Source organism: Ovis canadensis, chromosome 15 (assembly GCF_042477335.2).
Source record: "Ovis canadensis isolate MfBH-ARS-UI-01 breed Bighorn chromosome 15, ARS-UI_OviCan_v2, whole genome shotgun sequence".
Taxonomy (NCBI): Eukaryota; Metazoa; Chordata; class Mammalia; order Artiodactyla; family Bovidae; genus Ovis; species Ovis canadensis.
Window position 1 is genome coordinate 53,412,036 of NC_091259.1, and position 24,376 is coordinate 53,436,411.

Below are 24,376 nucleotides of genomic sequence, written 5' to 3' on the forward strand. Positions count from 1 at the left end.
AAATCTTTAATTCTTACATGCATTCCCAAACATGAACCCCCCTCCCACCTCCCTCCCCATAACATCTTTCTGGGTCATCCCCATGCACCAGCCCCAAGCATGCTGCATCCTGCGTCAGACATAGACTGGCGATTCAATTCACATGATAGTATACATTCACTTTCACTTTCATTTAATCTCTTTAAGCCTCAGTTTCCCCATCTATAAAGTGGAAATAATATAGTGTGTAACTCAGATGGCTGCTGTAAGTATTAAAAGAGGCACTAGAAGAGCACTTTGCACATTACCTGGGAAACACTAGTTTCCTGGGAAACACTAAAACATTTTAAGTATGCGTGACAGGTAAGATGCATTTCATATGCTCAGGGAATAAACATGAGTCTATCATCTTTAATTTTTTCAATTACTCACTTCGGCTGTTTCATTTATTCAACAAATATTTATTGAATGACTACTATGTACTGAGCACTGTTTCAGGATCTGAGGATCCATTCAAAATCCTCACTCCCGTGTATTGCAGTCTAACACTTGCAGAAATGCTTAGTGAATTAGTTCATAGCTAGCCACTATTCAAATATTAATTCATCTGCCCCATAATGGCAACCCACTCCAGTGTTCTTGCCTAGAGAATCCCAGCGACGGGGGAGCCTGGTGGGCTGCCGTCTATGGGGTCACACAGAGACGGACATGACTGAAGCGACTTAGCAGCAGCAGCAGCAGTAGCTAGCTTAAATTAGAGAGATGATATATAGGTAGGTAAAAATAATTAATAAACTATTAGGTGGTTCCAAATGCTAATGTGAAAATATCAGAATGATGGAAATGGGGCTACTTTTAGTTGGGTGTCCAAGAAAGGCTCTCTGTTACTGGACATAGACACTGAGGAGCCAGAAGTTCAACGTAGGCAAAGGAAACAGCTGGTGCCCAGGTTCTGAGGTGGAAATGAACTTTCCCATTCCTGAAACAAAATGTCATGTGGCTCCGGTGCAGAGAGCAAGGGGAATAATGGTTTAAGAGAAGGGACTGGAGAGGGGGTCAGATCTTTAGGTTCTTATAGGCAAATGTAAGGAGATTTGATTTTATAACCAGCAGGATGTTAAGTCACTGGTGCATTTTAATAGGGAAATGACAAGCTTGATCTTTATTTTTAGAAGTTTAACTCTGTATAGACGGTGAATAATATAGGAAAGAGAGCTGAAACAGCAGTCAGGAGCTTAGTAAACCAAGAAAGCAATGCCAGCGGTCTCTAGCATCACAGAAGCAGAAGTAAAGAGATGCTGATGATTTTACAGGTAGAACCATTAGGGCTTATTGACAGATTGGAAGTAGGGCAAAGGAAAGAAGAAATTCAAGATTTCTGCCTCGAGAGCTTTAAGAAATCTAGTCTCTCCCCCACATTAGCCCCCACCATGCCCAAATGTCCAAGAACACCAGGGGATCGCTCAGTTTGAAGGGATCCATCTTGTTTCCACAAACATATGCAGGAAAACATGATCATCCCACAATGCCTACTCTCCCACCACCACCTCACGTACTCTAGCATTTGTTTCATAAAGCCAGAGGGATGCTTGTCTACAGCTGCAGCAACAATCTCTATTAAGCTTCCCCACATCCACAGCACTTCATCTTGGATCCCAAGCTGATAACTTGAGAAGCTCAAAAACAGGTGTTTAGTCTTTTCTGCCAAAGTTTCACAGGCTGCTGGGGTGGCTGCACCTGCTGCATTAACCAACTTCACCACAGATGCAAGTAGAGCCCCCAACCCACTCAAGGCCCATATGCTGCCACTCTCGGCTGCAGCCCCCACTTACCCAGAGAGAGCTCCTGTCTGGTGCCATCTGCTTCATTTCCAGCCCTTGGCCTCAAGTTTGGACTTCAGGAGTTTTCTTGACCATGAATCTCTTCACGTATATCATTCCACATCATCCTCTGAGCTCATCACACCATGAAGACAGGACCATAGCTTTTGCTTAGCTACAGAGAGAAAAAATGTCCTTTTAAACTTATTTCCAGGGCAAGGTAAACCTACTGGTTTTTTAAATAACCATCTAAATGTTTTGCTGACAATTAGGAAAATTTTTGCAACTGCCATTTCCATCAGTAGAAACAGAAGACTACATAAAACCAAATTATCTACCTTGTAAGTTACCTATTTATACAAGAAAAATTAAACTTATATTTCCCCCCTAAAAAGTGTCTGTACAAAAATACAAGCAGTAAATGAGCCAAAGCAAATACAGAGACTGACAATCCTCTGGAACACAATTTATCTTGGTGGCAGGTGGGGAGGATGCCATTTTGAGGGGAGATGAACTGATGCTCAGATTAACTGGAACAGGCAGTATCCACTCTGCACAGCAAGGAAAGGGCCTTTGAGGGGATTGTGGTTCCTTCTATAAAGCAGGCCAGGCCCCAAGACTGCCAAATGCTCCTTAACACAATAATAGTGACGTTTATCATTTCAAGACAGGCAAGGCCCAAGTCATGCTGACACAAATTATTTATCTCTCAGAGTATCATAAACTGTAATGCCCTTAACACAAATAGCACTGACCTTGATTTGTCTGCATATTAAATTAAATAGTAGAAAAGAAAATCTAGTTTTCTCTTTAGGAAATTAAAGTTAAACCTCACCCCACCTCACCCTCCCAGCTGAGCAAAGAACTGAGCAGAAGGTAACTGCATTGAGCACACTAGAGAAGCTCCAGACACCACTGGAGTTTGCAAAATGCAAAGCATGAAACTCTGCCTCCTGAAGTATGCAGGGAGTTCCCTGAGGGAAGAGGAAGGGTGTGGAAATGGTACTGAATGACTTCATGAGAGAGTTGATGAGGAAAGGGGGAAGCTGACACACAGATAAAGTAGAGTCAAGGGGAGGGAAGGACCACTGGGGCACATCTGCAAAAAGGATGAAGCACAGCTTTCGTGGCACAAGCTGAGTTCTGAGCCCGTTCCTCCCACACTGTGCTCCTATGCTGAGATGACTTCATCCTTCTTCTGTTATTACAGGGCTGCCTGTTTTACAGATGGAGACTGGAGAGGTTCAGACAGAATGGCCAGAGGGCAATTTTGTTGGGGCTCTGGTTGTGACATTTTTGAAGGGTTTTGGCCCCTGTGGATTATTAAATGACAACTGGTTTTTAGCACAGACTATCTCAACAAAGAAAATCCCCTCCAAATATGCAAGACTCAACTGCCTGTCAGAGACGAGCAAAACTGGGAAGGGCCCTGCCACACACAGATTATAGTATGAGGATGGCGCCCCACTTACATGTGGCCACATGAGGAACTGCAAGCCTCCTATACATATTATAGTATGAGGATTAGAGTAGGATTTTTCAAATCTTAAAAGATGATGTTGTTAAAGTGTTGCACTCAACATGCCAGCAAATTTGGAAAACTCAACAGTGGCCACAGGACTGGAAAAGGCCAGTTTTCATTCAAATCCCAAAGAAAGGCAATGAAAAGAATGTTTAAACTATGGCACAATTGCACACATCTCACATGCTAGCAAAGCAATGCTCAAAATTCTCCAAGCCAAGCATCGGTAATACATGAACCATTAACTTCCAAATGTTCAAGTGGGATTTAGAAAAGGCAGAGGAACCAGAGATCAAATTGCCAACATCCACTGGATCATCAAAATAGCAAAAGAATTCCAGAAAAACATCTACTTTTGCTTTACTGACTATGCTAAAGCCTTTGACTGTGTGCATCACAACAAACTCTGGAAAATTCTTAAAGGGATGGGAATACCAGACCACCTTATGTGCCTCCTGAGAATGCTGTATGCAGGTCAAGAAGCAATAGTTAGAACTGGACATGGAACAACAGATTGGTTCCAAATCAGGAAAGGAGTAAGTCAAGACTGTATATTGTCACCCTGCTTATTTAACTTACATGCAGAATACATTATGTGAAATGTCAGGCTTGATGAAGCACAAGCTAGAATCAAGATTTCTGGGAGAAATATCAATAACCTCAGATAGGCAGATGACACCAACCTTATAGCAGAAAGCGAAGAAGAACTAAAGAGCCTCTTAATGCAAGTGAAAGAGACAGTGAAAAAACTGGCTTAAAACTCAACATTCAGAAAATGAAAATCATGGCATCCAGTCCATCACTTCATGGCAAATAGATGGGGAAAAGTGGAAGCAGTAACATATTATGTTTTCTTGGGCTCCAAAATCACTGCAGATGGTGACACTTGCTCTTTGGAAGAAAAGCTATGACAAACCTAGACAGCATATTAAAAAGCAGAGATATCACTTTGCTGACAAAGGTCCATATTGTCAAAACTATGGTTTTTCCAGTAGTCATGTACACATATGAGAATTCAACCATGAAGAAGGCTGAGTGTTAAAGAATTGATGCTTTTGAATTGTGCTGCTGGAGAAGACCCTTGAGTGTTCCTTGGACTTCAAGGAGAATCAAACCAGACAATCCTAAAGGAAATCAATCCTGAATACTCATTGGAAGGACTGGTGCTGAAGTTGAAGCTCCAACACTTTGACTACCTGATGCAAAGAGCTGACTCATCGGAAAAGACCCTGATTTTGGGAAAGACAGAAGGCAGGAGGAGAAAGGGACAACAGAGGATGAGATGATTGGATGGCATCACTAACTCAACGGACATGAGTTTAAGGAAGCTGTGGGAGGTGGTGATGGACAGGAAAGCCTGGAGTGGAGTGCTTCAGTCCATGAGGTCACAAAGAGTCAGACATGACTTAGCAACTCGATTTTAAGAACTTGAAATATGTTCATATTCTCTGACCCATTGATTCTACTTCTAGAATAGATTCTTTCAAAACAAACAGTATAAAATGGGAAGAAAGATAAGCATATAGCTGTTCTTTGAAGCATAATTTTCAAAAATAAGTCCATTATCGGGAGAATGACTAAAGAATTTACGTTAAGTTCATATACTGTGACACAATACTACTCTTGAAATGATGCTCGTGAAAGTTTTTAATGAGATAAGAAAATTATTATGCATGTTCTTTTAAAAATGAAAAATGTAAGATATTACTTTATATATTTATATACTATAATTTCATTGCAAAATGACCTGAACTAAACATATTAAAATGTCAATAGTTGCTTTAAAATGACTGGATTATTGTTCTACTTTTTTACTGTGACATTTTCACACTTTCTGTAATGACAATATGGTTTTATAATTAGAATAATGGCCCAAAATAATACAGAGTCACATGAAAAGGAACCAAGTTCTTTGGAAAAGTGAATTCAAGTTTGGGGTCTTAAATTTATAAGATGAACCTACAGCACTTTGTTGGTACCTGAAAATAAGAAAATTTTCAAAGATTGTTGGAATGGATGATGTCAAAAGAACACAGATCAACTTTAAGAAGCCTTCAAAGTCCAAATATGATATAACTTGAGTTTCAAAAAGAAAACATATATCAGAAGCCATTAAAACACATTAAGTGTGTTAAATATGTTAGAAACAATGCTGGAGTTCACAATACTATGAAAATAGAAATCACTGATCACTTTTGGAAGCTGCTAGGGAACTGAATTATTATTTAGAATGATGGGAAATAAAGAGAAATAATAAGTATTTATTGTGGCTTTTCTATAAAAAAACATGCCTTGAGGTAGTATTTCTCAAAGTGTGGTCCCTGGACCAACAGTACCATCTCCATCTTACTTGTATAAAATGTAAAATCTGAGCTCCACTTTAGATGAATCAAAATTCTAGGAAAGATCCTGAGTCTGAAAGTGTTAAGAATAAGCTCTCTAAGCATTAGATCAAACTCTCTTTTGTTTTTGTTCTGTTATTTTCTCACCAGTAACACAGCTCTGGTGTGGCTGTTCTTTACCAAAGAAATATAAAACCCCAGATTCTTTTGTGGGAAGAGGCTCAGTAGGTATTTCAGTCTGCTTTCTGCAATCACAGGTCAAGTTGGTCTAGGGGAGAATTCTCCAAGGGCCCCAGCATACCTCAACTGGGGATTCCATGGAAGAGTGGTGCCAAAGTCCTGGATAGTTTACTAATGTTCCTCCCTTGGCCACTGTCTCAATGGGTATAACTTTCCCCAAATTGTAACAATTTCAAGGAAGAGCAATACCAAAGAATTTCCAAACTATCACACAACAGTACTCATTTCACATGCTAGCAAAGTAATGCTCAAAATTCTCCAAGCTAGGCTTCAACAGTATGTGAACCGAGAACCTCCAGATGTTTAAGCTGGATTTAGAAAAGGCAGAGGAACCAGAGATCAAACTGCCAACATTGGTTGGATCATAGAAAAAGCAAGAGAATTCCAGAAAAACGTCTACTTCTGCTTCATTGATTACACTAAAGCCTTTGACTGTATGGATCATAACAAATTCTGGAAAATTCTTCAAGAGATGGGAATACTAAATCACCTGACCTGCCTCCTGAGAAATCTGTATGCAGGTCAAGAAGCAACAGTCCAGCAACAGAACTGGACATGGAACGACAGATTGGTTCGGAATCGGGAAAGGAATATGTCAAGGCTGTGTATTGTCATCCTGCTTATTTAATTTCTATGCAGACTAATCAGGCAAAATGCCAGGCTGGATGAATCACAAGCTGAAATCAAGACTGCTGGGAGAAATATCAATAACCTCAGATATGCAGGTGACACCACCCTCATGGCAGAAACTGAAGAAAAACTAAAGAGCCTCTTGATGAAAGTGAAAGAGGACAATGAAAAAGCTGGCTTAAAACTCAACATTCAAAAAATGAACAGCATGGCATCCAGTCCCATCACTTCATGGCAAATAGATGGGGAAACAATGGAAACAGTGACAGACTTTATTTTCTTGGGCTTCAAAATCACTGCAGATGGTGACTGCAGCCATGAAATTAAAAGACACTTGCTCCTTGGAAGAAAAGCTATGACCAACCTAGACAGCGTATTATAAAGCAGAGACATTACTTTACCAACAAAGGTACATACAGTCAAAGCTATGGTTTCCAGTAGTCATGTGTGGATGTGAGGGTTGGACCATAAACAAGGCTGAGCACCAAAGAATTGATGCTTCTGAACTGTGGTGTTGGAGAAGACTCTTGAGAGTCCCCTGGACTGCAAGGAGATCCAACTAGTCAATCCTAAAGGAAATCAGTCCTGAATATTTATTGGAAGGACTGATGCTGAGACTGAGGCTCCAATACTTTGGCGAAGTCTGATGCAAAGAACAGACTCATTAGTCAAGATACTGATGCTGGGAAAGAGGAGAAGGGGACAACGGAGGATGAGACAGTTGGATGGCATCACTGACTCAAGGGACATGAATTTGAGCAAGCTCCAGGATATAGTGAAGGGCAGGGAGGCCTGGCGTGCTTCAGTCCATGGGGTCACAAAGAGTCAGACATGACTGAGCAACTGAACAGCAACAAACTGTACCAAGAGACACATAATTTCACAGGTCAATTCTTTCAGATTAGTCAGTAAACAGTTTCAATCCATTTTAAACTGTTGCAAAGCTTAGAACAAGGTTATGGAGCTGATATAACACTGACACCAAAATTGAACAAGTAAGTGTAAATAAGTGTTAGTTGCTCAGTCGTGCCCGACTCTTTGCAACCCCATGGACTGCAGCCCGCCAGGCTCCTCTGTCCATGAGATTTTCCAGGCAAGGATACTGGAGTTCATTGCCATTTCCTTCTCCAGAGGATCTTCCCAGCCCAGGGATCGAAGCCAGGTCTCCTGCACTACAGGCAGATTCCTTATCAACTAAGCTACAAGGGAAGCCCAAAATTGAACAAAGACATCACTATACAGTATAATACCAACTAGTAGTGTGCATAAATAATGAAAAAACCCTACATTGGGAAAAAAACAGATAAAATCTGAACAATGTGGAACTGAATTAACAGTAATTTAACAATGTTTGTTAGCTCCTTGTGTGTGTATGTGAAGTTGCTCAGTCGTGTCTGACTCTTTGTGACCCCGTGGACTGTAGCCTGCCAGGCTCCTCTCTCCATGGGATTCTCCAGGCAAGACTACTGGAGTGGGTTGCCATTTACTTCTCCAGTGGATCTTCCCAACCCAGGGATTGAACCCAGGTCTCCTGCCTTGCAGGCAGATGCTTCTGAGCCACCAGGGAAGCCTCCTTAGTTGTGGCAAAATGTAGCAGAGCAATGTAAGATATTAAACATAGGGGAAACTGGCTAAGGGATATATGGGAACTTTCTGTGGTACCTTAGTAACTTTTCTGTAAATCTAACAGTATTTTAAAATTTAATGTTTATCAAAAACTTAAAACCTACCTAAGAGTTAATCAATCTGATTTCGATGTTGACCATCTGGTGATGTCCATGTTTAGAGTCTTCTCTTGTGTTGTTGGAAGAGGGTGTTTGCTATGACCAGTGCATTTTCTTGGCAAAACTCTATTAGTCTTTGCCCTGCTTCATTCCGTATTCCAAGGCCAAATTTGCCTGTTACTCCAGGTGTTTCTCGACTTCCCACTTTTGCATTCCAGTCCCCTATAATGAAAAGGACATCTTTTTTGGGTGTTAGTTCTAAAAGGTCTTGTAGGTCTTTATAGAACCATTCAACTTCAGCTTCTTCAGCGTTACTGATTGGGGCATAGACTTGGATTACTGTGATATTAAATGGTTTGCCTTGGAAACGAACAGAGATCATTCTGTCGTTTTTGAGATTGCATCCAAGTACTACATTTCAGACTCTTCTGTTGACCATGATGGCTACTCCATTTCTTCTGAGGGATTCCTGCCTGCAGTAGTAGATATAATGGTCATCTGAGTTAAATTCACCCATTCCAGTCCATTTTAGTTCACTGATTCCTAGAATGTCGACGTTCACTATTGCCATCTCCTATTTTACCACTTCCAATTTGCCTTGATTCATGGACTTGACCTTCCAGGTTCCTATGCAATATTGCTCTTTACAGCATCGGACCTTGCTTCTATCACCAGTCACATCCACAGCTGGGTATTGTTTTTGCTTTGGTTCCAACCCTTCATTCTTTCTGGAGTTATTTCTCCACTGACCTCCAGTAGCATACTGGGCACCTACTGACCCGGGGAGTACCTCTTTCAGTATCCTATCATTTTGCCTTTTCATACTGTTCATGGGGTTCTCAAGGCAAGAATAGTGAAGTGGTTTGCCATTCCCTTCTCCAGTGGACCACAATCTGTCACATGGACATCACCAGATGGTCAACACCGAAATCAGACTGATTATATTCTCTGCAGCAAAAGATGGAGAAGCTCTATACAGTCAACAAAAACAAGACCAGGAGCTGACTGTGGCTCAGATCATGAACTCCTTATTGCCAAATTCAACTGAAATTGAAGAAAACAGGGAAAACTGCCAGACCATTCAGGTATGACCTAAATCATATCCCTTATGATTATACAGTGGAAGTGAGAAATAGATTTAAGGGCCTAGATCTGATAGAGAGAGTGCCTGATGAACTATGGACTGAGGTTCATGACACTGTACAGGAGACAGGGATCAAGAACATCCCCATGGAAAAAAAGTGCAAAAAAGCAAAATGGCTGTCTGGGGAAGCCTTACCAATAGCTGTGGAAAGAAGAGAAGCAAAAAGCAAAGGAGAAAAGGAAAGATATAAGCATATGAATGCAGAGTTTCAAAGAATAGCAAGAAGAGATAAGAAAGCCTTCTTCAGCGATCAATGTAAAGAAATAGAGGAAAAGAACAGAATGGGAAAGACTAGAGATCTCTTCAAGAAAATTAGAGATACCAAGGGAACACTTCATGCAAAGATGGGCTTGATAAAGGACAGAAATTGTATGGACCTAACAGAAGCAGAAGATATTACGAAGAGATGGCAAGAATACACAGAAGAAATGTACAAAAAGAATCTTCATGACCTGGATAATCATGATGGTGTGATCACTCATCTAAAGCCAGACATCTTGGAATGTGAAGTCAAGTGGGCCTTAGAAAGCATCACTACCAACAAAGCTAGCAGAGGTGATGGAATTCCAGTAGAGCTATTTCAAATCCTGAAAGATGATGCTGTGAAAGTGCTACACTCAATATGCCAGCAAATTTGGAAAACTCAGCAGTGGCCACAGGACTGGAAAAGGTCAGTTTTCATTCCAATCCCAAAGAAAGGCAATGCCAAAGAATGCTCAAACTACCGCACAATTGCACTCATCTCACACGCTAGTAAAGTAATGCTCAAAATTCTCCAAAGCAGGCTTCAGCAATATGTGAAACATCCTGATGTTCAAGCTGGTTTTAGAAAAGGCAGAGGAACCAGAGGTCAAATTGCCAACATCCACTGGATCATGGAAAAAGCAAGAGAGTTCCAGAAAAACATCTATTTCTGCTTTATTGACTATGCCAAAGCCTTTGACTGTGTGGATCACAATAAACTGTGGAAAATCCTGAAAGAGATGGGAATACCAGACCACCTAACCTGCCTCTTGAGAAATCTGTATGCAGGCCAGGAAGCAACAGTTAAAACTGGGCATGGAACAACAGACTGGTTCCAAATAGGAAAAGGAGTATGTCAAGGCTGTATACTGTCACCCTGCTTATTTAACTTCTATGCAGTACATCATGTGAAACGCTGGACTGGAAGAAACACAAGCTGGAATCAAGATTGCCGGGAGAAATATCAATAACCTCAGATAGGCAGATGACACCACCCTAATGGCAGAAAGTGAAGAGGAACTAAAAAGCCTCTTGATGAAAGTGAAAGAGGAGAGTGAAAAAGTTGGCTTAAAGCTCAACATTCAGAAAATGAAGATCATGGCATCGAGTCCCATCACTCCATGGGAAATAGATGGGGAAACAGTGGAAATAGTGGCAGACTTTATTTTGGGGGGCTCCAAAATCACTGCAGATGGTGACTGCAGCCATGAAATTAAAAGATGCTTACTCCTTGGAAGAAAAGTTATGACCAACCTAGATAGCATATTGAAAAGCAGAGACATTACTTTGCCGTCTAAGGTCTGTCTAGTCAAGGCTATGGTTTTTCCAGTAGTCATGTATGGATGTGAGAGTTGGACTGTGAAGAAGGCAGAGTGCTGAAAAATTGATGCTTTTGAACTGTGGTGTTGGAGAAGACTCTTGAGAGTCCCTTGGACTGCAAGGAGATCCAACCAGTCCATTCTAAAGGAGATCAACCAGGGATTTCTTTGGAAGGAATGATGCTAAAGCTGAAACTCCAGTACTTTGGCCACCTCATGCAAAGAGTTGACTCATTGGAGAAGACTCTGATGCTGGTAGGGATTGGGGGCAGGAGGAGAAGGGGACGACCCAGGATGAGATGGCTGGATGGCATCACTGACTCGATGGACACGAGTCTGAGTGAACTCCGGGAGATGGTGATGGACAGGGAGGCCTGGCGTGCTACGATTCATGGGGTCGCAAAGAGTCGGACACGACTGAGCGACTGAACTGAACTGAACTGAAAAGTCAATCATGCCACTCTTGCTTAGGAAGGGCTCAAGTTCCTGCACAGACATATGGAGAAGTAAAATACACACTGAAAGGACTTTAAGAGTAGCTCTCACTGTATCCATCAGACCTATGTGGCTTCCTTCTTGACCATGGCTGAAACGGAGGGATGTATATTCTGATATTTCCTTCCTGGACTCCCAACACCATTGATACCTTCTAACTCTGAAATTTTAAGACAAGAACAAAAAAACCACTGTGGATAGTAACTAATCATAATACGCAACTTTGGAGGCATGGAGATACTTCCTCAAAGGATCACACATCTTTTTTTTTTTTTTTTTTTTGGCCACACCACACATCATGTGGGATCCTAGTTCCTTGACGAGGGGTTGAACCTATGCCCCCTACACTGGAAGCATGGTGTCTTAACTGCTGGACCACCAGGACAGTCCCAGGATCACAAATCTCTTGACAGCAAATCCTGACTACCTAGTTTCATACCAATGCAGGCATATCAGAAAGCTTCTCCCAAAAAGCCCAGTCTGCCTTCCAGGTAGTCAGATCCATCAAACAGACACCAAGTTCCGCAAGCCTGAAAACTGAGACAGCAGAGGCTATCCTGCCTGACTCTCCAGCCCAAGAAATTTGCCACCCACCCTTACTGTGACAACAAAGTGAGCTAGTCTCCCAAAACCTTGATCTACATAAAAGTGACATACACAACATAAAGGCCCAGTCCCACCATGAGCAGCTTAGGAGCAGCTTCTAGGGAATCTAGTAACAAAATTCTAATCCGCATCATGTTTGTTTTAAATTAATTAGAACAAGTATGAATTTCCCCAGTCATCTACTTCTTCAGATGATTAATGAGCCTGGGGAAATGTTTCCATGCAGGAACATTTAGAAAAAGATCAAATTTTGGAGAGATGAGTCTACCAATTAGGACCTAAGATCCCTGAAACATCAAAGGAGTATGAAGTGATCTAATTGGTTCCTCGAGAAGACAGTAGCTGGTTCAGACACTGGCCCACTAAACCAACCGCCATTGTGTTGGCTCACAGAGGCATTAGTGATCCGAGCAGGTAACTTCCTTCAAATAGCCCCTACAATTGGTGTGAGAGCAGTCACCCTCACTGTTCTATCAGGTGCAAGCTGCATTTATTCTGGATCTGCTCTTTTAATCCTCCATGAGCCATCCACATGTGTAAAGCTTCTGGTCTATTATCAGAGTGTAATCTTTTCACTTTTCAAAATAGCTTCTCTCTCAAGCCAGAAACCTTAAATAGGGCACTGGAGTGCTAATCAGCTCCTGTTCATGTATGGGAATGGCAAGCCACCTGTGTAGCAGCCGAAACCAAGAAGCAAAGCTAGATTCCCCCAGTCTGACCCAGGGATGCAGTAATGCCATCTTCAGCATCTATTTCAAAGACCCTGGCCTGGGTTCCAATTGGTGTACAAGGGGAGAAAGTAGGGGTAGCGCAGATGATATGTACTTTTACTGTTAAAAATTAGAACAGGCATCAAAACTTAGTTTCTTTTGTAATCACTAGACTACTGCTAGAATCAGAAGTTTCTGGGCTGAACTCATTACCACACCAAAAGATTGCTTCTGAAACATGTTCTGTTTTAACTTGATATAGAAACAGGTTCATTTTCCTAGGATATCTTCCTCCTTAGTCAAAATTTATATGCCCAGTTTCATTCTATGATCACTCAAGTGCCTAAGCACTGATTCCTCAGTCAAGAAGAAAATAAATAAATAAAATGCTACATTTTCATTCATGGTTAATCTAATTTTTCCCTACACTGATACACATTTTCAGGACACAAGGAAGACATTTCATTTAGTTTTTTTCTAACTTAAGGGAAGAATACACCTGTTTAATTCTCCTCTGTGGGTTATAGCAAGCCTTGGAAGGTCACTGGTCAGAGTTAGGTGCTGGGGTTCTTAATAAGGGTAGAAATAGTCAGCTACCAAAGCACCTAGAAGTGGGTAACATCAGAAGGTGAGAATAAGCCATAGCTTAGAAAAACTAATGACCAAGGCCAGGAACATCCTATCTCAATACTCCATATGCTCTCCATCCAGTCCAACAGCAAAACCTTTTGGCTCTACCTTCCAAACGTACTCAGAATTACATCACTTCTTCCTGCCTCTACCATCACCACCTGGTACAAGCCACCACTGACTCCTTCCCAAGTAATTCTGATAGATTCCTAACTGCTCTCTCTTCAAATTTTATCTGCCCTGCTCCTAGCCTATTCTCCATATGAAAGTCCCAATTATTCTTTTAACACCTATCAGATGACAACACTTCCTTGCACTATGGCTTCAGATTAAAGCTGAAGTCTTGACTATGGCTTACAGGACCCCTGATCCTGTGCTCCCCTTGCCTGAACTCCTACTAGGGTCTTCAGTTCAGTTCAGGTCAGCCACTCAGTTGCGTTCAACTCTGCGACCCCATGAACTGCAGCACACCAAGCCTCCCTGTCCATCACCAACTCCGAGTTTACTCAAACTCATGTCCATTGAGTCGGTGATGCCATCCAACCATCTCATCCTCTGTACTCCCCTTCTCCTCCTGTCTTCAATCTTTCCCAGCATCAGGGTCTTTTCTGATGAGTCAGCTCTTTGCATCAGGTGGCCAAAGGATTGGAGTTTCAACTTTAACATCAGTCCTTCCAATGAACACCCAGGACTGATCTCCTTTAGGATGGACTGGTTGGATCTCCTTGCAGTCCAAGGTACTCTCAGGAGTCTTCTCCAACATCACAGTTCAAAACCATCAATTCTTCAATGCTTAGCTTTCTTTATAGTCCAACTCTCACATCCATACATGACTACTGGAAAAACCATAGCCTTGACTAGATAGACCTTTGTTGACAAAGTAATGTCTCTGCTTTTTAATATGCTATATAGCTTGGTCATAACTTTTCTCCCAAGGAGCAAGCATCTTTTAATTTCATGGCTGCAGTCACCATCTGCAGTGATTTTGGAAAAATAAAGTCTGCCACTGTTTCCATTGTTTCCTCATCTACTTGCCATGAAGATGGGACCAGATGCCATGATCTTAGTTTTCAGAAGGTTGAACTTTAAGTCAACTTTTTAACTCTCCTCTTTCAATTTCATAAAGGGGCTCTTTAGCTTTTCTTCACTTTCTGCCATAAGGTTGGTGTCTTCTGCATATCTAATGTTATTGATATTTCTACCAGCAATCTTGATTCCAGCTTGTATTTCATTCAGCCCAGCATGTCTCATGAGGTACTCTATATATAAGTTAAATAAGCAGGGTGACAATATACAGCCTTGACATACTCCTTTTCCTCTTTGGAACCAGTCTTTTGGATCTTACTTACCAATCTTGCTCCACTCAGTCTGTTCAGCATTTATACTAGCTAGCATTCCCCCTAATGAGATGTTCTACATACCAGACAGAAGCATCTTCTCACTCTAAATTCCTTCCAGTCTCTGTCCAAGTGTCACCTTATGAGAGGAGACTTCCTTACCTTTTGTGAGGACACTACTACATAAAATAGTAACCCCCAGTATTTCCTGTCCCTCTTAGCCAGATATATTTTATTTTCCTTCACAGAACTACTGTAAAACACACCTATGTGTCCATAAAGATATATATTGTTTATATTTTGTCCCACCATGATAATCATTACCAGAAGGCAAATTCCATTAGGGCAGGAATTTTGTTTTACTCATTGGTGTATCCCTAGCACCTAGAACAGAGTCTGGCACATAAGATATTCAATGAACATTTGTTGAATAAATAAACAAAAGCCACATTTGGCATTATATTTGGAGAAAACGGACAGAATTATAATCAAAAGACAAAACTAAGGGCTAGAAGCCAAGAGAATATAGTGACAGAACAAGGTCTAGGAACTAGTGTAAAACCCAGGTGTGAAGTGTTCATGGTTCAAAAGTTGTGTGATATGGAGTTAAGTCAACTTGATTTGAAGCCTGACTGTGTTAGAACCAGGAAGGTTGTAGTGTCAGGAATCCAATTCATTCCTCTTATGGAAATCAAAACACTTCTTGATCTTTAGTACCTGTTCCATCTCTGGAGATCCTCAAGCTCCCAGGGAGACTATTCTGTGTAGTATTCACCTCTGTGTTTTGAGTGTCAGACCCAGTGCCAGGTATAGGACACATGTTTGAAAATTAATTGTTGAAACGACTGAAATGTATGTCAGGAATCCCTTCCACAAACTCTGGAACGTGGGATGTTAAGTCCTGAGCCTGGAGATGGGCTGGGACTCTCGAAGCTCCACCTCTGCTATGCACTCTCTTTCCTCTCTCCAGAGAGAAACCCTTCTCAGCCTAACATTATACCTTGAAAGACAAGACGGAACAACTCAGGACAGAGACATCTTTCTATTTGTCCCCATAAATATTATATTAGAGCAAGGTCTTCAGGCAGGCTTTACTCTTTCTTAAATCAGGTTTTGATCTATTATAGCCTATGGCTAAAAATAAAGCCCCACCAATTCTTTATGCTTAAGTTTTTTGCAGTTCTAGCATATTTGGATGCCATTTTTCTGGACACAATTCTTTGTCTTATCACTCTTCTTCACGTCAATTTTATTCATATTAATGTTTACTAAACTCATTCTCAGTCAATAGTACATGCAAGGCAGTCTTCACAGTCATACGCTTTTCTTTCCTCTTTGAATTGTCCTTTAATATCTGAGCTGATCAGATAGCTCCCTCTACAGTCTCCTTGACATCTACATGTGCCTCTTCTTTTTTCCTCTCCTAGTATATTGTTTGCGTGTGTGAAAGACTTCTTTGATGTGGAGCATTTTTAAAGTCTTTATTGAATTTTGTTATATCTCATCCAAACACAGCTTCACAGATACATCCAGAGTAACATTTCATCAAATATCTGGGCAATCCATGGCCAAACTGACACATAAATTAGCCATCACAGGCCCTTCATTGCCAGGTCCCTTAGTTCTTTCTTTACTTCTGGAGAATAAAATTTCAGAGAGGAACCAAGGTCCTTCCACACTCCAATTTCACCCAGAGGTTTCCTCCAGAGATCTAGTTAATTCTTATCCTCTTTCATGATAACATCATGTCTTTGCCAAGTTTATACTTTGCATGATGTGTGCCTCATCCAGTAATTTATTTCACAAGAAAAAAAATGTGTGTTGATCACCTTTTTGCAGCAGGTATTGTGCCAGGAATCATCTTTCATCTCATTCAGTGACCTATCAGCACCCATGATTATCTCATTTCAGTTCTCCTCTCCTGATGGCTTCAAGGGATTAGATCTGATAGACAGAGTGCCTGAAGAACTATGGATAGAGGTACATGACACTGTACAGGAGGCAGGGATCAAGACCATGCCCAAGGAAAAGAAATGCAAAAAGACAAAATGGTTGTCTGAGTAGGCTTTATAAATAGCTGTAAAAAGAAGAGAAGCAAAAGGCAAAGAAGAAAAGGAAAGATATACCCATCTGAATGCAGAGTTCCAAAGAATAGCAAGGAGAGATAAGAAAGTCTTCCTCAGTGATCAATGCAAAGAAATAAACAGCAGAATAGGAAAGACTAGATAGAGATATCTTCAAGAAAATTAAAGATAACAAGAGAACATTTCATGCAAAGATGGGCTTAATTAAGGACAGAAATGGTATGGACCTAACAGAAACAGAAGATATTAAGAGATGGCAAGAATTATACAAAAAAGATCTTCATGACCCAAATAATCACGATGGTGTCATTACTCACTTAGAGCTAGACATCCTGGAATGTGAATTCAAGTGGGCCTTAGGAAGCATCCTTACAAACAAAGCTAGTGGAGGTGATGGAATTCCAGTTGAGCTATTTCAAATCCTAAGAGACGATGCTGTGAAAGTGCTGCATTCAATATGCCAGCAAATTTGGAAAACTCAGCAGTGATCACAGGACTGGAAAAGGTCAGTTTTCATTCTAATCCCAAAGAAAGGCAATGCCAAAGAATGCATCTCACACACTAGTTAAGTAATGCCCAAAATTCTCCAAGCTTCAACAGTACATGAACCATGAACTTCCAGATGTTCAAGCTGGATTTAGAAAAGGCAGAAGAACTTGAGATCAAATTGCCAATATCCGCTGGATCCTCAAAAAAGCAAGAGAGTTCCAGAAAAATATCTACTTCTGCTTTACTGACTATGCCAATGGCTTTGACTGTGTGGATCACAACAAACTGTGGAAAATTCTTCAAGAGATGGGAATACCAGACCACCTTATGTGCCTCCTGAGAATGCTGTATGCAGGTCAGGAAGAAACAGAACTGGACATGGAACAACAGACTGGTTCCAAATAGGAAAAGGAGTACATCAAGGCTGTATACTGTCACCCTGCTTATTTAACTTATATGCAGAGTACATCATGAGAAATGCTGAGCTGGATGAAGCACAAGCTGAAACCAAGATTGCTGGGAGAAATATCAATAACCTCAGATATGCAGATGATACCACCCTTATGGCAGAAAGTGAAGAAGAACTAAAGAGCCTATTGATGAAAGTGAAAGAGGAAAGTGAAAAAGTTGGCTTAAAACTCAGCATTCAGAAAATGAAGATTATGGCATCTGGTCCCATCACTTCATGGAAAATATATGGGGAAACAGTGGAAATAGTGCCAGAACTTCATTTTGGGGGGCTCCAAAATCACTGCAGATGGTGACTGCAGCCATGAAATTAAAAGATGCTTGCTCCTTGGAAGAAAAGTTATGACCAAACTATATAGCATATTAAAAAACAGAGACATTACTTTGCCAACAAAGGTCCATCTAGTCAAAGCTATGGTTTTTCCAGTAGTCATGTATGGATGTGAGAGTTGGACTATAAAGAAAGCTGAGCACAGAAGAATTGATGCTTTTGAACTGTGGTGTTGGAGAAGACTCTTGAGAGTCCCTTGGACTGCAAGGAGATCCAACCAGTCCATCCTCAAGGAAATCAGTCCTGAATATTCATTGGAAGGACTGATGTTAAAGTTGAAACTCCAATCCTTTGGCCACCTTATGCGAAGAACTGACTCATTGGAAAAGACCCTGATGCTGGGAAAGATTGAAGGCGGAAGAAGGGGACCACAGAGGATGAGATGGTTGGATGGCATCACCGGCTCGATGGACACGAGTTTGAATAAACTCTGGGAGTTGGTGATGGACAGGGAGGCCTGGTGTGCTGCAGTCCACGAGGTCACAAAGAGCTGGACACAACTGAGCGACTGAACTGAACTGCACTGATAGCTTCACGCACATGATCGGAGAAGGTCCACTCTCAGTCTCTGTCTTTTCTCGCCAGCACATAAGAACAGCAGTATACTGCTTTCAAATACAAGCAGTATTTTTCTTACTTTCTGGGAAGATGGATCATTTATTTTCACAATTGTTTTGGCTTATAATTCAAAGGTAGTGGTTTACTCACTGCAAGATAAACGCAGGGAGAAAATGGAGCCACAAGTTGGAAATAAGATTCACCCACCTGAAAGGGGCAGAGAGATAGACTGACACCTTCTTGACTGACAGTGGTTGTCAAGTAACGTCCACAATTTATGGTGTTTCAGAAACACTAAGTTTTGGGTAAAATGACAGCACCAAAAGAACTGCTAAACCGACAGAGAGAGGAATGTAGTATAGAGAATATATGGTGAGCAGAATTCTGAAGGACTGGGAGAGAGTCTGCCAGAACCCAAGATATTTGTTTTTAGTTGGCTTGATGCAAGTTCAGGAAAAAGACTGTAAGAATTGGTAAGAGCAGGCCTGACCTTGGTTGTTCAGACCACAGATTTTGAAGCCAGAGTGTCTGATTTTAGATCCACTTCAGAGCTGAAAAATCTTGGGAAAATTAATGTCTCTTTACCCTGTGTTTTTCATCTGTAAAGTGGAAAAACTAACAGTACTCATTTCACAGGACTGTTGTGAAGTTTAAATGAACATATGCAAACTAGAATATCTAAAGTCTAGCACAAAGTAAGCATTTCAATTTAGTTCTTGTGATTTTTACAGGTTGTCTAAATAGGAGCTAATGTGGAATACTAATGATAGGAAGTAAATGGGGATGAGAACCGGCAGTGTTTTTCAGCTTTGAAAATTTAATAAAGACTATTTCTGTTAGAACAGAGGACTGAACTCCTACAATATGGACATAAAATATGGGAGTGAAAAAGTCACCCTGGTACACTTGGCCAGGCCTAGAAGGCCTAGAAGGTCTGGTTCATCTAAGAATATGGCCTTAAAGATATACCTGACCTTATGAGCAGATAGCTCAGAATTTAAGATAGAGAGGAAACTGTCCCAGCTCTGGGGATGCATGCAGAATAGTTTTGAAACTATTTGACTTCTTTTTCCATACTATTATTTAGTCATTTTCATTATGCAATTTATCACATTTAATACAAAAGCATATATGACATACATTTAGCCTAATAATAAGACATACACCTGAACATCTAGCAACCAACATAAATTACGAGCATTACCAGAATCTTTGAAGTCCCCCATGTACTCTTCTCTAATCATAACATTTCCTATTCTCCCATAAGTTACCAATATCCTATATTTTCCCAGAGGTTTTTACCACCTGTACATGCATCTCTAAAGAACACACAATATAGTTTTCAGGGCTTTGAATTTTATGTGTATGGAATCAAACTGTTTGTACACTTTTGTAATTTGCATGTTTTTCTCAGCATTGTCTTTAGTTGATGCATGTACCTGTGATCTCTCATTTTTATTTTGACTTGTTAACAAAAGTTTCAAGTCACTGGGAAAGCATAAAAAATTTTAAATTTCAGGTACTTAATGACATAACTTTAAAACATATACATCAAAATTTATTGAAACTATAGGGGAAAAATCAACAAATTCACTATCACAAGAGGAGATTTTAATCTAATGCTAAGACAAAAGTTCAAGCAGAGAAAAAAATTAGAATAAGAGGGAGAAACAGAGAAACAGTTGTATAGGAAACAAAGAAGAATTGGTGAGCAGTCAAGTAAAGTTATTACCAAGAGAACGAGCATGGGTTAGACTGACATGATTAAAAACAAGCATTCACCAGAACATCCTTTTTATCCATACCTCTTGCTAGACTAGGAAGAGAACTGTAAAGAGAATTGTAAAATTTTCAAAACTACTCTCATACCAACAATGAGTTTTATTAATTCTTTCTGCTAAGGAGAAAACTGTTTTGAATATTTGGATCCACACCATTAATTGGGCCATATTTAATACTGATAAAGGGTCACTGTAGATTTATAGATTCCCCGTATATTGGTTCCTCTCGTCTCTTTTCCACTTCAACAAAAGAGCAAGTGGCCTTAGGGCTACTCTGTTCTAATATGTGGACAATTCTGAGGTTGAAGCTTTGGGTTTCTAAGAAGGAGCCTGACGAGGGCTCCTTTTAAACTGTGTCCTCTAGTACAACTTGTAAGAATTATCAGCATTAGGGCCCAGGGTCCAAGCCTGGGAAACAAGTTGTATTTTGCTTCCTAATTCTCATAATTCCTCGTAGGCAGATTTTTCACAGGGATGTGTAGCTATCATCTGGTGTGAAATTCAGTTGTTCCTCAGTCTCCTGAAAATAGTAACACCTATAGCTCACCAAATGACACCTTTTTTTTTTTTCTGACAAGGACATTCCTTAATCTGAGCTTTCTCCTTCAGAATCAGTTTTGCTTCCATGGGAATCATCCTGATTGTGCAACTTCAGTTATTTATAGAGTTTCTTCCTCATCTTTGCCTCCTATGGAGACCTTTCTCCATACTCTGATCAGGCTTTAATTCTTCTTCAGGTCATTAGAATCCTGTACTTTCAGATTTACTATCTGTAGTATTTCCTCCCTTGTCTCTGGGAACTCTTCCTCCTCTCTGTAAGTGGAAGAGTAGGGGAACTCTTCTTAAACCCCCTTTACCTCTCATGAAACAGAATGATCATCCTGCTCTTAATATATATGTATATAACTGACCTCTTTATGAGGAGCAACTCATCTGTTACTGTATGTGTGTAACCCAGTTGTAAGATAGTGTGCCTGCCATTTGAAGAAGACCGTTAAACTTCTCAGCCTGCAATATAAAGCCATGGGTCAGTCTGTAGAGCGGGAGGTGAGTCAAAGTCTCACCTGAAACTTATTCCATGTCAGTCACATGAGAAATGAGCCTATTTTTTTCAGACTAAAAAACAGAATTGAAAAAGTAGAAACAGATATGCAAAAGATGCAGATATAACAGATATACAAAGTCTTTCATATAGTTTTCACTGAAAAGTGACAAGATTTTTATGGAGTTCCCCAGTGAGGGATGGGAATAAGGTAGTCAAAATCAAAAGTGACATACAGAGACTTGCCAGAAACTAGGAGAAAGGGACACAGATAAAACGTCAATGACTTAAGACCAAATATAGAGATCTCAGCAGGTCAGGAAGCAACAGTTACAACTGGACATGGAACAACAGACTGGTTCCAAATAGGAAAAGGAGTACGTCAAGGCTGTATATTGTCACATGCTTGTTTAACTTATGTGCAGAGTACATCATGAGAAACGCTGGGCTGGAAGAAGCATAAGCTGGAATCAAGATTGCCGGGAGAAATATCAATAACCTCAGATAGGCAGATGACACCACCCTTATGGCAGAAAGAAAAGAAGAATTAAAGAGCATCTTGATGAAAGTGAAAGAGGAGAGTGAAAAGTTGGCTTAAAGCTCAACATTCAGAAAACTAAGACCATGGCATCCGGTCCCATCACATCATGGGAAATAGATGGGGAAACAGTGGACACAGTGGCTGACTTTATTTTTCTGGGCTCCAAAATCACTGCAGATGGTGATTGCAGCCATGAAATTAAGACGTTTATTCCTTGAAAGTAAAGCTTTGACAAACCTAGATAGCATATTAAAAAGCAGAGATATTACTTTGCCAACAAAGGTCCATCTAGTCAAGGCTATGGTTTTTCCAGTAGTCATGTATGGATGTGAGAGTTGGACTATAAAGAAGGCTGAGCGCCGAAGAATTGATGCTTTTAAAAGGTGGTGTTGGAGAAGACTCTTGAAAGTCCCTTGAACTGCAAGATGCAACAAGTCCATCCTAAAGGAGATCACTCCTGGGTGTTCATTAGAGGGACTGATGTTGAAACTGAAACTTCAATACTTTGGCCACCTGATGAGAAGAGCTGACTCATTTGAAAAGACCCTGATGCTGGGAAAGATTGAGGGCACAAGGAGAAGGGGACGACAGAGGATGAGATGGTTGGATGGCATCACCGACTCAATGGACATGGGTTTGGGTGGACTCCAGGAGTCGGTGATGGACAGGGAGGCCTGGCGTGCTGCGGTTCATGGGGTTGCAAAGAGTTGGACATGACTGAGCAACTGAACTGAACTGATAGAGATCTCAGCAAACCAGATACGATAGGATTGAATCCTTCCTTGGATTTGTTAAATGAAATGCTTTGACATTCTATTTATTTACTAATTATCCTCCCTCATATCTAACAGTCTTTGGTAGTTTCAGTCTGCTTTATATCTGCTAAGAATGAAAACCTGGCAACCCATAAGCCCAGAGGGGTGTGCTCAGATGAAGCTAGACTGAGAGTCAATGAAGCTCAGGGCACAGGGCCAATGCTATTTTTAAGCAGCTCCTCTAGTCCTAGCAATTTTTCTTCCAGAGATAAACCATATGTCTGGATTTTCCTTTACTTAATGAGGTTACATTCTTTAAAACAGTTCAAGCAGGAAGAGAAGCATAACATACATTTTTCACATGACCTGATTTTGGCATTTCCCCAAGGTCTCTCATGTGATGGGAGTCCTTGAGTTCTTAAGTTTCAGACCTCTGACCTGCTTCCTTCTCCTTCCCCTTCTGAACTGAGGCTCTGTCATGTTCTTGGGCTTCCCTGGTATCTCAGATGGTAAAGAATATGCCTGGAATCCAGGAGACCTGGGTTCAATCCCTGGGTTGGGAAGATCCCCTGGAGAAGGGAATGGCAACCCACTCTAGTATTCTTGCCTGGTGAATGCTGTTAACAGAGGAACCTGGAGGGCTATAGTCCATGGGATCAGAACGAGTCAGACACAACTGAGCGACACTTTTTTTTTCACGTTCTTGATAAGTTCATTACTAGAGTTATTTACAAAATATGAGGCCCCAACTGGGAAACTACCTCTGGGATCAGACCTTCCAAATGCCAAAAACATGCCCAGATACCTCCAAATATCAATTGCTTTGTATTCTTCAACACAATAATTCACCCATATGTTAAGATACTATTTCTTTGTCACTGGGTGTTTACATGAAATACACCTTTTTTGGGTAAATACTTTGATAATTAAGGCCACACATTCAAAATTTTAAATTGTTAACTCTGTTATCAATATTCTACATGTAGAAAGGAGAAATCACAGACAGTTCACACACAGAAAAGAGCACTATCAGAAACTTAAAATATCAAAGTGGCAGTTGTTATTTTATAAACCTTGATGTGAAACAATATAGAACTAGCTTAGGACCTTGAACAGCTATCAGAAGTTTTTTTCCAGACTTCCCTTTTTCTGTGGTTTAGGGAGCCAGTATATTGAGGGTGGGGAAGATTCTTTTATCCAAAGAACTCTGCTTTCTTTTTCCATGGTCCAGGGTTTCCTATAATATAGCAATATATGGGAAGGAGGATCTCGTGACACAGAAAGACTTCTGACAGGAGAAATGTGGATGGAATCTTCATCCCTCATCACACAGGCCCCCTCTGCCGGCCCTAGCAGGGCTTACCTCCTCCAGCCCCATTTCACATAGCTATGCGAGGAAGGCCAGGACTGACAAGAGGCCCATGTCACCAGACCATTCCCAAGCAAGACTTCCCTAGAGGTCTACATGACATCAGACAGGAAATAATTTCTCCAGAAGACAGGAGTTCCATAAAATATCTACAATTATTTGGGGGGGGGAAGGTTGAAGAGAATGGAGAGACAGCCTGGAGAGGACAGTGAACCCC